The 15,067-nt window shown below is 45.7% G+C and overlaps 1 long non-coding RNA gene across 1 annotated transcript; it reads left to right on the forward strand.

The window, feature by feature from the left end:
- The first annotated feature begins 9,494 nt into the window (after positions 1–9,494).
- LOC141958211 (uncharacterized) lies at positions 9,495–14,649 on the forward strand. The gene is made up of 3 exons (XR_012633246.1): positions 9,495–9,568; positions 11,331–11,426; positions 14,359–14,649. It is a non-coding gene; the product is annotated as an uncharacterized LOC141958211 (long non-coding RNA).
- The last annotated feature ends 418 nt before the right edge of the window (positions 14,650–15,067 follow it).

Below are 15,067 nucleotides of genomic sequence, written 5' to 3' on the forward strand. Positions count from 1 at the left end.
GATTAGGTTGCAAGAATAAGGAATTAGAAACTTGCTTTTGAGTCTCCTTTTTCCCTGTGTCCACATTAAAGAAAACTCCTTTTCTCCCTCCTTCCCTCTTCTTCAGTGGAATGTCAAATTCCAGCTGTAGGTTTGAGTTTGAAGCAAAAGTGAGGGGGAAAAAAACCCCCGAAGCGTATTTTCTTAACTAGTACTTCTTATCGTCAGTTAAGCCATATTTCTGGTAGCTGTGGGTACAACAGAACAAAGCAAGTTCAGTCATCACTACTATTCTGTAGATGGGTTTTCTAATCAAAAAAGTAATCTGACAGAAGATTTGTGTTTCTTAAATTCAGAAGTTTCTGTGGAGTCAAACCAGTTTTCATGAAAAATATGTCAAGAGAGATTTTTTTTCAGCCCTGGGACAAAATTTCTGGCTAAACCAAAAGCCATTTTTCTTGTAGAGTAGAAAAGTGACTAGCTCCATCACTTGATACACGTGTGTTTGAAGTAGGATATGTATCTTGAGTGTCCTCACAAGATTGGGTTTTTTGTTTGCTTGGTTCTTGGTTGTAGTTTTTGAGGTTTATTCCGAAGAGCCTGCTTTATTTTTGTACTGAAAAAACATCAAAATATGTGAGGATCACTCTAGGCCAGGACACGTTAAAAACAAGAGTCTGAAGCGCTTCACTTAGGTTTTGTTTGGTTGGGTTTTTTCCCAGTTTCAATACATTTTCTTACTGTGTGACAGTTGCTCAGTATTTACCAGACGGGTGAATTTGGGTTTGAGAAGCAGATGCAAACACAAAGAATATATGAACATAAACATTTCTTTGGTGTTATTGTTGGGATTTTATGTATAGTAGCGATTTTTTATTGAGAGAAAACCTGCAGTAATAGTTCTCTCTACATTGTATCTGGAGTGAACATTGTGATCCCCCTCTTTGTGGGTCGGCTTAGTACAATATTCAGGAATTAAACTGAGAGGAGGAATTGCATTCTGTTTCTCTTGCTGGCCTTGCATATGTATTTGTTTAGCACTGGCAGAAACAGAATAAAATACAAGTTTGAACATTCTTACATTTCAATTGAAGTAGTTACGTTCAAGTCCCGTTGATTCATCGAAACAACATCAACAAAATTCTTTACCATTTCGTCTTGAAGTATCAATTCTGAGGAAAGTGTTAAATATTTCAGCATGTTCCTGCACACTTAGCAGGCTTGAGAGTCTTGCCATCTTAAATATTCAAAACACTTTTAAAATGATAGAAATGCTGGTAATACTGCAGCTCCAGTAAGTTTCATGCATCCCGGACAGGAATTTCTCTTAATGCTCTCTTTCTCTGACCTTCAGGTAGAAAGATGGCACTTTGTGGTTGTTTTGTTTTGGCAAGCTAGAGCAATACTTAGGAAACATTTTGAGTTCTCTGTTGGCCAAAAGAGAGGTTAGAGAGATGAACGTTATTTTTCAGTCCCTTCAGCTTTTTGATACTCGAAACGTGGTCTTCCTAAAACAGATATTCACAACTTCTGACACCAAAGAGACTTGAATTCATCCAGCAGGTTTTGGTCCTTCATCTTAAGTTTTGTCTAGAACATACAGTGAGGTTTTCTGCAGGCTCCAAGCCCTTTGGTTGTTAAGGATACTGTCATTCAGAGCGCTGCATGTCCTGATCAAAAAAGTCTTGGGTTTCACACAGCAGTCCTTTCTAATTTCTTAATCTAATAATTAATCTTTGTAATTTCTTAATCTAAGTTATTGTGATCTGACTGTAGCCATCTCATCTGTAAGTAGTAGATGTGCACAGAGTTACCTACGTTATTAAGAGAGTAGCTCCTCTGAGCTCCTTTTTTGGACAGGCACATGTCAGATTGATGGGAGACATACTGTACTGCTTGAAAAAAATCATTACATCTTATAAATATGAGAATGGATTATTTTTAAAAAGGTTGATGAAGGAAAGATTCTCTGTAGAGCAATTGGGATGTGATTGCATGTAAACATCAGTCCCTTTCTGAACTGGAGCTCTGGCTTGGTATCGAGAGAAACTGGAGCAGAAAGATGAGGGAGAACAACTTGGGGAGCTTTATGCTCTCAGTTCATTGTGCCTTTTCTCAGGTTGTGTTAAGCTACTTTCCTTATGACTCTGGAACTCTAATTGCAGTGGTACAGACAAGCAGCAGCTGATTTAGGCCTAAGGGTGCAAGCTGCATCAGAGCAGAGTAGCCAGGCCAAACAACTCACAAGCACTAGTGGTTGAGAGGGCAGCAGGATATGGACGTACACCGTTAAAACTCTCTGCACTGCCCGATAAGGTTTATTAATTTGAGTCATTAGTGCTGTGGGAAATGTAATAAACTCTTCAGGTGAATTCTACAGCCTAGAGTCAGCCCAACTTTCCTTTTCGTCCTTTGCAACTGAAAAGCTTTGCACAGTTGCCAGGAATCTGCAGCGTGTCTGAAGCGATCGCTAGCAGTGGGCTGAAATGCAGCGGCTGGCCGGCACCACCGCCACCGCAACACGGATTCGTTTAGGCTGTCGCCACTGCCAGGTACCACAGTGCAGCTGACAGGCTGTCTCCCTCTCTTGCAGTCATGCAGAGGTGGCCCCCTACAAAATAACATCTGTTTCAAAGGAAAACAATCCATTCCTCTTAGCAAGCAGCCACGGTGTCTCCTTTATGTTGCGTTCTCTTAAACCTCTGCATACAACAGCGGATGTGCTTTATTGCACTCAGAAAGCAGCAGAGGTTGGGCTGTCTGTCTCCTAGCCTTGATCGCCTCTTGACTAAATCGGCAACGGTTTTTTCTAGCCCTCTGTTGAAAATCATTGTTGTTATGATAGGACAAAGCTATTTACAGCACTGTTGCAGAAAGCATGTTTGAAACTGAAGTTCTTGCCGTGCGGTCTGTACCGCTGGTGTAAAAAGTTCCGTCATTCTCAGCTGTAATTGAAGCGTGTCACAGAAGGGCTTGATTTTGGCCTTAATGTCAGCAGTTGCCTGGTACACTTCCATAACTTCATATGCACAGAAGCTGTTCAGACCTCATTCTTGGACTGTAGCTTCTTTCTTTACCTCGAGTATTTTTGTGACGCGTGTCAGTTGATAGTCAGCAGACGGGAGAAGATTCTTGCATGTATAGAACTTAGGAAATGAAGATGATGCTGACTTCATTGTAAAAGCAGTAAATATTTTCCTGGTAGAGGAGGCTTTTTGCTCGCCCCAAAGTTTTATTTCATCACTTCCCTTTTGGTGATAGGCCTTGTGCAGAAAGGCCAACTCTTTTTTTCATTGGATTAACCTGCAGCGATGTGGTAGACTATTTCCAGTGAGACTCCTGACTGTTTTGCTGCAGGTTCTTTTCTTCTCATCATAGTTTCTCAACAGTTTTGCAGCTACTGGAATGGACTTACTTGCTCGAAATCGGTTAATAATTTGACAATTTGACCTATCTGAAATCCTTCCATCTCCTATTCACATCAATAAACAACAGTGTCACCATTAGGAGCAACTTAGAAGCATTTAATATTAAAATAATAAAGCAGCATTTGCTTATTTTTTCTAACTGTTCTTTCTTCTAGTCATGGCTACACCTATTCTGAAGAAATGCTGATGTGTGGGAGCGTATGCCGGGTCGTAAAGCTTCTGCGGCGCTGACAATGTAAAACAGATACGAAGGGAATCATTAAAATAACAAAGCAGAAGCTTACCTACCGGCTGCGCACGAGAAGTACTCCTTGTCGAAAGTGCTGAGAGGAACCGCTTTTTGAAATGAGCGTGCGCGAGAGGAACACACGGATTTGCTGTTATTTTTAGAGTGTACAAGAATACATAAGGACTTGTTTCTCTAATAAAGTCTGGAGCTTGACTGTTAACCATATTGGTGTGTGCCTTGACTCACAACCTCGTCCTGCAAAAAGGGTTTCCTGCTACAGTGGTGAGAATGTCTCGTGGTGCTGCTGCTTAGTTCACATCTCTGTCGTTGTCCTTTGATAAGGGACAAGAAGAAAAGCGGAACAGCAAGAACCAAAAATATCTTCAGATAGTACCTGCTGGTGTGGTTTACTTTTTTTTAAATTGTCTTTTTTTGAAGGGTTGGTGGACAGGGGAGGGGCGTCTCCAGATATCCCACTTTGTCTGGAAACGATGTTGGGCTAGCAGTGGTAGGTGTCTGTAAGAATCCGGTGCTCAGAAGTGAAAACTCCAGATTGCTGTAAATGGAGCTTCTTCATGGAGCTGTGGCAACCAGAAGAAAAAAAAAAAAAAAATAAATCTAAGATCAGGAAGTGTTTTTAAATAAATAAATGGCTAGCCCTAACACCCAGAAGGGTTAGCAGCAGCTCACTATGCTCGGCATCAGCACCAGGCTGTTGCCTCATGAGGCGTGACGACCTGGCTTGGGAAGAACGGCACGGCGACCAACCCCAGGCCGCTCGGGCCATCAGCACACAGACACCAAGGTGGTGGATGGCAAATGGCGTTTATTCGTGTGTAACACAGCATTATACAGCTTGGGTCGACAGCGTCACTTCCGTCTGCTTACGTCGTAAACTCAGCGTTATTGCCTGTCAGGAGAGGGGTCCTATCTTTCCGTACAGCGCGATATCTTCCGGCCGCCAGACCCTAACAACCCCATCCCTAACTACCGCACCAGGCTGTCAACAAATCCTGCGGGTGGGATTGCCACCACGCACGGGAACTTGGAAGAGTTTATTTTCACGAGGTTTTTAGCTCTTCCCAACTGAATAACCTCAGTGCCTCAAGATCTTTGTGTGTATTCTTAGCCCTGCTGACTAGAAATGATGAAGCAAAAGCTTTTTCTTAATGACCGTGCTTAAGGGGAAGATACTACAGTATAATCAGAAAAATCCCAGCAGGGAGATAATTGATAAATTATAAATTGATAAATGATTAGGACTATCCCAAGTGACTGGAAGTTGGCCAATGTGACGCCCATCTATAAGAAGGGTCAGAAGGATGATCTGGGAAATTACAGGCCTGTCAGCTTGACTTCGGTACCTGGGAAGCTGATGGAGCGGCTCATCCCGAGTACCATCATACAGCACACGTGGGACAACCAGATGCTCAGGCCCAGTCAGCACGGGTTTATGAAAAGCAGGTCCTGCCTGACAAACCTGATCTCCTTCTACGACAGGACGACCTGCTTAGTGGATGAGGGAAAGGCTGTGGATGTCATTTACCTTGACTTTAGCAAGGCCTTTGACACCATTTCCCACAGCATTCTCCTGGCAAAACTGGCTGCTCGAGGCTTGGACAATCGCACGCTTTGCTGGGTAAAAAACTGTCTCATGTCTGGGCCCAGAGAGGTGTGGGGAACGGAGTTAAATCCAGTTGGCGGTGGTGTCCCACAGGGCTCGGTGTTGGGGCCACTCCTGTTTAACCTCTTTATTGATGATCTGGACGAGGGGATCGAGTGCCCCCTCAGTCAGTTTGCAGATGACACCAGGTTGGGTTGGAGTGTTGATCTGCTCGAGGGTAGGGAGGCTCTGCAGAGAGACCTGGACAGGCTGGAGCCATGGGCTGAGGCCAACTGGAGGAGTTTCAATGAGGCCAAATGCCGGGGGCTGCCCTTGGGCCACAACAACCCCCAGCAGCGATACAGGCTTGGGGAGAAGTGGCTGGAGAGCTGCCAGTCAGAGAGGGACCTGGGGGGGATTGATAATGAGCCAGCGGTGTGCCCAGGGGGCCAAGGAGGCCAATGGCATCCTGGCTTGTGTCAGCACCAGCGTGGCCAGCAGGGACAGGGAAGGGATCTGAGCCCTGTACTCGGCACTGGTGAGGCCGCCCCTCGATGACTGGGTTCAGTTTTGGGCCCCCCACTACAAAAGGGACATTGAATGACTCGAGCATGTCCAGAGAAGGGCAACGGAGCTGGTGCAGGGTCTGGAGCACAGGTCTGATGGGGAGCGGCTGAGGGAACTGGGGGGGTTTAGTCTGGAGAAGAGGAGGCTGAGGGGAGACCTCATCGCCCTCTACAGTTCCCGGAGAGGAGGGTGCAGAGAGCTGGGGATGAGCCTCTTGAACCAAGTAGTAAGCGACAGGACAAGAGGGAATGGCATGCAAGTTGTGCCAGGGCAGGGTCAGACCGGCTCTGAGGAAGGATTTCTGTGCAGAAGGGGCTGTTGGGCGTTGGAATGGGCTGCCCAGGGCAGGGGTGGAGTCCCCATCCCTGGAGGGGTTTAAGAGTCGGGTTGACCCAGCGCTGAGGGATCTGGTGGAGTTGGGAACGGTCAGTGCTAGGTTAACAGTTGGACTAGATGATCTTCAAGGTCCCTTCCAACCTAGCTGATTCTGTGATTGATTCTGTAATAAATGTGATGATGATTCGTGTTGATGAAATATATTGACCTTTAATACAAATGTATGTGTTGTAAATATTTTATGATGTATATATGTTAAAAGCTATTGTGGTTTTATCTTTAAATCGGTTCGAGGCTTTGTAATCTCATTGTATCTAATGGCTATGTTGGTGTCTTGACTACGTTGTTACCGCGCCTAGCGCAAAAACTACCAGAGAGAGCCTTGTATCAGGCAGACCCTTGTTTTGATGGAAAAGTACCAGAAGGACCCTCGTTTTGGTGGGAAGAGGAGTGGGAAAACACCAGAGAACCCCCCCTCAACACCACCAGGGAATCTGAGAAGATTCGAGAAAACTCCACTACGCTTGCGCAGACTAAACACACCCATCTTATGAATATGTATTAGGAAAAGACTATAAAGGGGGTGGGTTTGTTTACAGGGTGTGCGTCGGTGGCAGAGCGCAGGCTCCCCGGCGTACCCTGTGCGGTTTTGCTCATTCTTATTTCAACAAAATTATGAAACTGTATTTGGCTTTTGGCTTCTAAATTTGTAAGACAATTATTTTTTTAAAAAAGCATGTAGCAAAAAATGAGTGAAAGCAGCCGTTTGTTTCCTGTGGATGTATTATCTTGGTGGGGTTTTTGGTCAGTTTCCTGCCTGCATTTCTCCTCAGATTACTGAAAAGCTGGCAGGAGCGTATGTCAGTGAAAGCTCTTCTGGACGTTTGTGATGACGGCATGCAGCCCCCTTGGCGTGGTGCCGTACGGCGGACCACACGGCTCAGCGTTTCTTGCAAACAGCATCGTGCGTTTCCAGCCTGCACACAGCATCGCCGTCAACGCAGCAGGTTTCAAAATGGCGCCGTTGCTGGCCAGGGAGTGCCAGCCCCTGCCGACCGCGCGCGGCATCTGCACGGGCCGGGCCGAACACAGGCACGCAAACCTCACCCGAGGGCCTAAAGCTATCGGTTTTAACCTAAAGCGGCCAAGAACATCCATCCCCCCCGCTTTCAGAGATAGTAACAGCCACGGTGGCACACGCTGCCTTGTCCCCTCTCCGGCACTCTGCTTGTAAACAACGTGCAGAGCCCTCCGTGTTTACAGACACGGCTCAAAAGGTTTCGGGCGGGCTACGTGAAAACAAGGCGACTTTCTTGGCAGCAGACAGGTTTTCACAGAGTTTCAAGAAGCCGCTGCCGAGCCTTTTGCAGCCAGAAGCTTCCCCAAGCCCAAGGCTCGAGCAAGGTCATTAACGACCTGGCGCTAACGAGCGTGTGAACCTCGTGTATGAAACTGTCACACCCGCAGCGGGCCCGGCGTCGCCCAAATGCTTACAAAGCCCTGTCGCTGGCACTGGCACACCAAGCCTTCGCGCGGATTTGCCGTACCCCTCGAGACGGAACGCCGGGGCTTTCAGCAACTCCGCGTCCAGCCGCCGTCTACGGAAGCAAACGGCGGAAAAAAACCGGCGGCGGGAGCCGACCGCCCGCCGGGCGCGGGGGGGGCTCGCCCCTGCCCGCAGACGCTCCCTCCGCGCCCCGGAGGGCGCCGCGGGAGAGGACGGGTGGGGTGCACCTTCCCCTTGGCGGGGCGCAGGACAGCCCGGCTGCTCCCCCGCGCTGGTGCCGAGGTTGGAGGCGGCGGATCCCACGGTTACGGCTCCGGCCGCTCCGCGTCTCCTCCTCCCTCCTGACAGCGGAGCGGCGGCTCAGCCGCCGGCGGGCACCGCCCGCGCTCCTCCCAGTGCGGCGCCGCCTCAGGGAGGGAGATCCTTGCGTTCCGTGAGTGCGTGTCTCGGTGTTCTCGAAAAGCAGCTAAAGAAGCAGTCCTTCCTTTGGCCTTCCTGTCAGCGGTTGGGCAAGCACAGAGGAAAACTAACCCCGTGTTTGTAGGAAATTGGGCAGCATCAAAGTTCTGGGTTAAAATGCCAGTAGCAGCACTGAGGTGCAAAATAGCCCAGGGTGGGTGACCAGGGCACTGGGAGAGCTGGGAAGAGAACCCAGGTCTTCCTGGAAGCAGCACACTCCTCTGCCTTGAAGAAGCTCTGTCTTCAGGGACAAGTTATTTTCTCTTTTTGGATACAAGGTCCCTGCCCATATGAATTTGTTTGGGGGGTTTTAGTTTTGGTTTGGGGGGGGGGGTGGGGTGGGGTGTGTGTTTTGTTTTTAATATCGTGATTACAGAAATAAGAATGAAAGTACTTGAGTGAGAGTCTCCTGCCAGCTCATTTAAAATCAAACTCGTGACTAGCGTCACCGTTGCTATAAAGGATCTGCTGTTCTATAGCATCGACTCCCTTTCTGTGGCATCCAGAGCTTTTAAAGTACAATTACAGCGAAATGGAAGTTAGGAGGAAGGTTTTGACACTCTAGACAAAGCAGAAAGGAAATGCCACTTAGCAAGCCAGTGATAAAATGAAGATTTTGGTTTTGGGAAAATAAGAGACTCTTGCAGGGTCAAATCCTGTCACGCGCTTTTAAATCTCTCCGTGTCTTGTATTCCCATTCACAAGAAGGTGCCTCTTGGTCTTGCAGTGGAATAAATCCACGTAGTTTTCCTCCTCCTGCAGTCCTAGCTAGTGAGCCAGTTTACTGCAGGGTTTCTTAGTAGCCTTCAGTGCCTGAGTTTGCCCTTTGCACCTTTGGAAAGAGAGGGACGATACGTGATCTCTGGACAACTTTCCCACTAGAGCAGAGAGGTTCCTTTCCCCCAAGGTGCAGAGCACAATGCCCGTCAGCTTTTCTTCACTCCGAAGTGAGTTAATTCCTCTCGTCTTGTCAGTTCAAACAACCGCAGCCTGTAGGCCTTCAGCTTTCTCCGACAGCGCCCTTGCTCTTTTCACAGCCCTGTGTATTTTGAACACACCAATCTGACTTTCCCCTCAAGTCACTCCCTATCTTTATTGCAAGGGCTGGTAATGAACGTTTTTGCTCAGTTTTCCCTTCGCTGAGATCAGACCAATACCTGGGCACCACAGGGGAAGATCCAAATACACAACCAGCAAAGAGACTCTTTGCTAGGGAACCGTGAAGTCGGCCACATGGTAAAGAAATGTAATGTTTGATATCCAACAAGTTACTTAGAGCAGCCCGTAGTTTGTACACGGAAGGATTATAGGGCTGATGTAGAAACTGGCTTTTGTCAGTTCCCTGACCTGAGTGTTTTTAACCTCTCCCGCCACTGTTGGTCCAGGTTTGCATTCCTGATCCCGACCGACTCTGCAGAGGCCGTTGTAATCTTCTAGAACACTGTCATCTGGTGGTGGTTGTAAGTCACAGCATGTCAATACAAAAGTGAAAAGGGCAATCAAATCAGGCTGGACAGATGCTCCGATTACCCATTTTATTCATATTAAAGCTTTGAGGGTTCCAATCAGAGCACTACAAAGGTGTTGCCGGGTGGGGGGGTGGGGTGGTTGGTGGCTCAGACTTGACATGAGGAAACATTTCTTTTCCGGGAGGGTGGTCAAACCCTGGAGCAGGCTTCCTGCAGAGGTGGTTGATGTCCCAGGGCTGTCAGTGTTTGGGAGGCCTTTGGACAATGCCCTTAATGCGAAGCTTTAGCTTTGGAAACCCCCGAAGTGGTCAGGCATTGGCCTAGGTGGTTGCTATGGATCCCTTCCAGTGGAACTCTTGTGTGACATCACAGCTCTTCGGTGGCTGTGCTGCAGAGCTCAGTGCTGCTCAGGGGCAGAGTGCTGCTCAGCTGCCAGTTGACAAGAAGTCAATGCAGTAGTGGAGCACTGCTAAGGCCAGAGTGAAGAGAGAGATTCATACTCTCCCTGAACACTAGCAAAGCAGTGATGAACTGCTGGAAATATTTCATCTCCTGTACGGTGAGCACCAGAAGCTCTCTCTTCTAAATCACTGGTGCTAGGTTAGGGAGCAGGAGTAAGAGAGAGTAGGCTGTCGGTATGAATTGTTTGGTGTGAAATTTTTCAGCAGGACGTAGAGCTTCCATGGGGAATGGTTATTCGGTACTAGTTGAGGGGTTTGACTTTCAAGTGCGAATATTGGGTCCACTTGGTCAAACTATGATTGATTTTGGAATAATCTTAGGGGGTCTATGATGCTGGAGTTACATCATTAGTATCCAAATTTTACAAAACGTACCCACAGATTTAGGCTATAAAGTGAGTGTAAGCTCCAAACACCTGTCTCTCTTGGTAATCCTTTCAGTGGTCTGATTGTCAATCATGTTTCAGAACATCCAAGTCTGTCTTGTGAGACGGGCATTTTGCAAGGCAGATTTTAGGTATGCCACCTCAGTGATGGTTCTGCAACTAAGCGTTAAGGGATTTAGGGTAATTTTTTTTTTTTTTTTTGGCAACACTTTGTTCATTCTGCTTATATTGTACAGTATACGTAATGAGAGATCTTGGTAATTAGTTACTTTGTACATAAGAGATTGAATTTTGAAATATGAGGCTGGCAAACTATGTTTGAGTTGGCTCGGTCTGGCTTGTTGCAGCCTCACTCAGCATGAGGTGAAATTTGTTTGAATAGATGTTCAGTGCTGACAGGAACAAGTTCCTAGTGACATAAAATGTGTCACCTTCTTCTGCCCTTTGTTTAGATTCAATTTTGTAATTGGGGGTGTTTCCTCTTTGGTCAGGGTTGGGTTTTTTTTTTAATTTCTTCAAGGAATCAGATGGTATTGCATATGGAAATGCTTCAATCCCTGTCAGTTTGCAGTACTTTTATCCTGAAGCAACTGTACTATGTTCCTAAAGTATTATGAGGCTTGTGTTTCAAATCTGGTGTAAAAGGACCATGGTCAGAAACAATCAAACTACCTGATTTTGTGACGTGCTCTTGTGGCTGCTTCATGATGTAGTCTGCTCTGGAGACTTTGTAGTAAAGTAGAACTTTCCACAGACAGTACGTGGAGCTGGTTGTTTTCTTTAAAAGGAACATCTCGCCTGGACTTTACTGAGATGTTACAGTTAGTAACTGTTGAAGTAAATTATGATACGGAATAATTAGTTCTGCTGTTAATATTTTTCTGGATATATGTGATCTCTGTGTAGGTCCCTTCCGAATCCCGTTTACCAGTTCGGAACAGAAGGAAGACCTATTTGTTCCCAGATGGGAATCGTGAAGACACTTTAACACCAGAGGAAGAGGTCAGTTGAGAACAGTTTTTCTATGTTCTTTAACTTAAAAAAAAAAAAAAACTAACTTTTTTTCCTTGATTAGCTTTTTTTTTTGCTGCCTCAGTCTCACTGTTTTCTGTGCATTTATAGGTATGAATAGTCTAATTGTTCGGTTAAATAATGAAGTGTTTAAGATGAGTAAAACAGACCTTTAAGCTGTAGTGGTTGACCCCCAGAATAGGAAACCTTTTAAGTCTGTCTTCAGGTCTTGAAAATCTTACCTCTGAACTGAACTCAGCAAGGCAGTGGGACCAAAGTAACATTCAGAGAGACTAACTTTGGGTTTTATGCCTCTTTTAGTTGAAAAGTTGGGGGAATCCAGTTAACTGCCCAGGTAACTTGAGGTGGATGAGCCTGAAGGCTTGAACTGAGCCATGGTGAATGTTTCTAACCATACCAATAATCATTATCAAATGTGAAAAAAAAACCCGAAAAACAAAAAACAAGCCCCAAACCAAACTGAGTCTAAATGATCAATCGTAAAATATCATTAAAATCACTGTCAAGATGATGGGTAACCATGACTTGCACAATAGAGGAAGCTGAGGAGTTAATCTGCACTCCTCTTTTTTAATATTGAGTAGTGTGGCTTTTTCTCAGTGGCTTGATTTGAAAAAGAAAAACAAGCAAAAAAAGCCCTGATTTAGAGATTGTGAAAATATAGGCCGGTGGGGTAAAGCAGGGAACTTCTGTGATTCTGTAAGCTTTGTCAGAGGAAGCGCTGAGTTCCCAACCAGAAAATTGAGGTGTTGGGATTTGCTACAAAAAAGATGTGTTTTCTTGCAGTGGAACAATGCCCTTGAATTCTTAACACCACGTTTTCTTGAGGAGATGATCAGTGACACCTGAAATTTGTTTTAAATTCCATTATGAATGCTACACTTTACTTTCCATAAATCTACTTAATCTGGTGTTTTAAAATTAGATCTTAAATTTTATTAAAGTATTCTTGTCAATTAGATTTACAAACCCTTTGTGGTTTCTTTTAATTATTTTTATGGTATCAGAATATGTGATTTTTGAAAGCAGGGTTTGTCGTTAGTCTGTAGTTCTTGGTAAAGTATTGGTCTTCCTCTGTCAGTCCGGTAGTAGCAGAGTAGATGCTTTGGAAATGATAAAGCAGAAGATAGATAAGCTTATTATTAGCTCTCCAGTTAGGAAGCGAAAAAGAACAGGGAATGGAGACGAGAATAAAAGGTAGGAGTGCTTTAGTTTCAAACCCAGTAAGAGCAGTTTATCCACCAGGAATAAATCAGTTGCAACAAGACAGTGCTCTGGAGCAGAATACAGGTTTTGTTCAGGCCAGGCGAAGTGCAGTTTCAAAATCCAAACAGACTTCTTGTACGGCTGGTTTTTGCTCTCTTTGCTCTGTCTGAACCTGGGTGACTGCTCAATTCACTGCCTTCCTTAACTGTCTCGATGTCTTTCTCTTCTCTTCTCTGTTATTTTTGTACGTCTTAAGTTTGCTCCCTGTCAAGCATTTCTAAGGCCCTTTTACACTGAATCATTCCTCTTCTACATTTACGTTTCTGTCTGTTTCTCTGCGTATCCACAGAGCAGAAGCTGTGGGTGTAATCGTGTAGCAGGTACATGGATGGTTATGATAAGTGTACAGCTGAAATACCCACCTGGACAAGCCTCCCCACAGGTATGGGGAGGACAAGGGGGAATTGTTTCCTTCTTCACCGCTGTGTTGTCTTTGTATTATGTTGGTGTAAGTGCCCAATCTGTACCTTCATTCGGGAGGAGGGATGCCCAGTAGGCAGCCTGTCAGGATACCAGGGTGTTGTGTTTGTGTGCAATCCCATTAGCTGGTGTTCAGGGTTGGCACTGCTGCGTGGAGCTTTTTTGCAGGGACAGGTTAGCGGTATGTGATGGCGTGCTGCAGGCTGCTTGTGTTGAGGTGCGTCTCACTGCGCGTGGAGGCCGCCAGCACAGGGCATATGGCGTGGCCTGAAAGCGAATTCCTAGCTGAAGGAAAAGAGCTGACAGGCTTCAGAGAATTTGTCACTAGTGGTAAAGGTGGGCGTCATTCTTTAATGTGTCTCAGAAATAGTTTAGCTTGCTGGAGTGGAATTAGCAGCGACTCCTAGTCCGTGCGTCCCAACACGTGGTCGTGAGGGCAACATTGTGCAGTAATGCTTTCAGATCCCTTGTGTAGCACTGGCAGCGTATGGTGCCGTAGCACAGAACCTTTTGTTTTAGAACAGCGTGAGTACTTCAGCCGCATAAAGCAATAATTGCATTTTATGTAAAAATCATAAAGCCATTTAAAATAAGAAAAGGACTGCTTAAGACGGCATGCTAGAACGAACTTGTACACAGGCTTTTACAATAAATTTCTTCTCTTAATCATAGGAAAATATTTTTGTGTCTTTGAGATAAGTACAGTCTTCTGTTTACTACATCAAGAAGTGTGTCACAATATTCTAAAAAAACTTGGGACAACAGTAAATGCAACTATTTTAATTACACGTTCTTCACTTTTTAAAGGGGTTACACAGAAATACATTATTTTAGAAGTTTAAATCAGAGGTGTAGCTTATTGGATTTAGTTGCTATCTGAAACTGCCCACATGTGGTAGTTGCATGCTTGATTTTTCAGCACGAGACGATTCTTCTAAGGGCGTGGTAGCTGTTTGGTGTCACGCATGTGTTAGGCAACAGTCGTTCCTTTGCCCAGGTCAGGTGTCTGTTTCCCGGTCTTCAGTATGTTTGTCTGCCTAAAAGCAGTGCAAAAGTCATTATTTGCTTTGAATTTTTGCAGCTGAGTGCCACTCAGTCTTTGGCCCAGAGGCTGCAGCTCCGAGTTCCCTCCACGGAGTCTTTGTTTCGAAGCCCGGTAAAAGAGTCCCTGTTCCGCTCTTCTTCTAAGGAGTCCCTGTTCTGTTCTTCTTCCAAGGAGTCCCTGTTAGGCGCTGCTTCGAAAGACTCACTGAGTCAGCTGGACTTGGACACAGCTGGTCCCAACCTTGATCCGCGTTCTGACACCGACAGCGAAACAGAAGAGCCTGTGGGAAACGCGGACAGCCTCAGCAAAGAGCAGATGCTGCAGCGACGGTGCAGTTGCTGGGGAAAATGCTCAGAGGTAGGCAGTGTTGTGAGTGACTTAGGTGGGTGGAGAGGGGAAAAAGATGAGGCCAACACATACTGCAGTAGTGGCTCATCTTTTTGTTTCCCTGTCTGGAGCAAATCGATGGACTTAGAGCTAACCTGGAAGTTGTGATTGCAAGTCTAGTTATATTTGGTTCAGATAGGTCAAATGCTTTTCTGTTAATAAAACAGGGAAATCCCTTTCTTCTCTTGTTTGTAAATAATTCCGTGTTGTCAGCAATAGAGGCTAATTAGTGGTTCCTTACACCAAGTAGGCCTATGAAGGTTTCTGCTGAAAGCCTGTAGCAAGGGGTGGAGTTCAGCACAGAGGTGAGCAGGGCTCGTACTCGCATGACAGCAAACTGACTTTTCTTCTGGAACTTGTTGTTGAAGTGCACAGTGCCTCTTTTGTGCAGACGTGATAGGCAGACGTTTTGTTTCAGATAGGGAGGTTCTATTCCCCATAATTTCCAGGTATTCCCTGAAAGCCATTAATTCAAGGACTATTTCTCTTGCTA

This window comes from Athene noctua, chromosome 2 (assembly GCF_965140245.1).
Source record: "Athene noctua chromosome 2, bAthNoc1.hap1.1, whole genome shotgun sequence".
Classification (NCBI taxonomy): domain Eukaryota; kingdom Metazoa; phylum Chordata; class Aves; order Strigiformes; family Strigidae; genus Athene; species Athene noctua.